The sequence below is a fragment of the Mus caroli genome, chromosome 4 (genome assembly GCF_900094665.2).
Source record: "Mus caroli chromosome 4, CAROLI_EIJ_v1.1, whole genome shotgun sequence".
Taxonomy (NCBI): domain Eukaryota; kingdom Metazoa; phylum Chordata; class Mammalia; order Rodentia; family Muridae; genus Mus; species Mus caroli.
Window position 1 is genome coordinate 138439752 of NC_034573.1, and position 2026 is coordinate 138441777.

Consider the following 2026-nt stretch of genomic DNA (forward strand, 5'->3'; position numbering starts at 1 on the left):
AACTCACTAGGCCTCGAACTCAGAAGTCCCCCTGCCTCTGCCTCCCACTTGCTGGAATTAAAGGTGTGTGCCACAATAGCCCAGCTGAGTTCTTTAAAAAAAAAAAAAATGGCTAAGGCTGGAGAGATGGCTTAGCAGTTAAGAGGGCAGGTTTCTCTTCCAGAGGATCTGGGTTCAATTCCCAGCACCTACATGGCAGCTCACACCGGTCTGTAACTCCTGTTCTAGGGTATGGGAAGCCACATGTGCCGTTGCAACGCATACATAGGCAGTAAAGTTTTTTTTTGCCAAGATGAGGTTTTGAGAATTAACCAAAATTAACCAATCAGATGAGAGACAAGTTAACCAATCAGATGAGAGACAAGTTAACCAATCAGATGAGAGACAAGTTAACCAATCAGATGAGAGACAAGTTAACCAATCAGATGTAGGCATGCAAATGAGGTGGTAANNATAACCCAAGCACAACCAATCCGGGTGTGAGACACGCCTCTCCTAGGCCTATATAAGCAGCACCAGTTCTGGGCTTAGGGTCTCTTCGCCTCTTCAATCAAGCTCTCCCAATAAACGTGTGCAGCGTCGTTCTTGCTGGCCAGTAGGGCGCGCGCAAGACTAGGGTATCTGACTACCCTCACACATGCGGGCAAAACACCAGGGCACATTTAAAAAAGGAGAAGACTCTCCAGTGCTGACTGCCTGGCCAGTCCGTACAGTGACAGCCACCATGTGGCAGCCCCATGGCCAGCAGCCACCGTTCACTGACAGGCTCAGCTTGTCACTGTCCCAGCCTTCCTTCTCTTGTGCACATCAGCACTCCTGTTCTGACTTCAGAGACAAATCAGTTTTCTGCCTGGCTTCTGAGTGTCTGTATCACTGTGGTTTTCCATGGACTGGTTAGTGAGACTAAAGGCAAAATCGCAGGCCTGCGTCCAGGTCCCCAGCCGGCTGTCACTTTGGGCCACTGTGCCCTTCCTCCAGGTCCCCAGCTGGCTGGCACTTTGGGCCACTGGGCATTCGGAAAGATTTCTGCTTACATGGTTTCATTTAGTTTTGTTTAAGACAAAACAGTTTGGGGAGTTTGCATTCCTAGTTTTTGGTTCGCTTGTTTTAGTTTTCTGTTTGGATTTGGGGGTTGGTTGGCTTTTTAGTTTTTTGGTTTTGTTGTTTTGTTTTGTTTTGTAGAGAGGGTTTCATTATGTATCGTCCTGAACTCACTATGTAGAACAGGCTGACCTTGAACTTACAGAGATCCAAACATGCCTCTGCCTCATTAAGTGCTAGAATTAAAGGTATGGACCACCATGCCTGGCTTTACTTGCTGTTTTTCCAGTATCTGAATCTTCCTAAATCTGACAGGTGTGATCAATTCAGTCTTCCTAGAGGGCACATTCGGGAACAACTTTGTTCCCTCTCTTACTTCCTAGGGGAGGAATGGAATGGATTCAACTCAGCCCGCCATCAGGGGCTGCCATCTCCAGGAAGCATCCCGAGCCTTCTGGCAAGCTGCGTTCTGGCTCAGGGCTTCTGGCAAATAAACAGCCATCCATAGCCCATAGGCAGAACTGTGCTGGTTGGTAAGTACAGAGGCTGCCCTGTTGATACGAGTCCAGAATGTTGGTATTCTGTTTGGACTCCGCCCCCATAATTACCTGGTAACCTCCAGGTATGCTTCTCCCCACAGTTAGGCCTGGCCCACTATAAAATGGGCTGCTTGTCCCCTCCTCTCTCTTTTATTCCTTCCTCTCTCTGCATCTCGGCATTCCCTCCGCCCCCTCCCCTCTTTCCACGTGGCCATGGCTAGCCTCTTCTTTTCTACTCTCTCCCTCTCTCTGCCTCTACTACCCTCTTAACTCCCCTCTCCATGCCCTAAATAAACTCTGTTCTATACTATACCTTGTAGCTGGTCCCTCAGGGGGAAGGGATGCCTTGGCATGGGCCGGCTGAAGCACCCTCTTCCTCTATCCCTCACCACACCCCCATAAAACACATTCTTATACCTCTTTATCTTTTTATGTACACAACACAG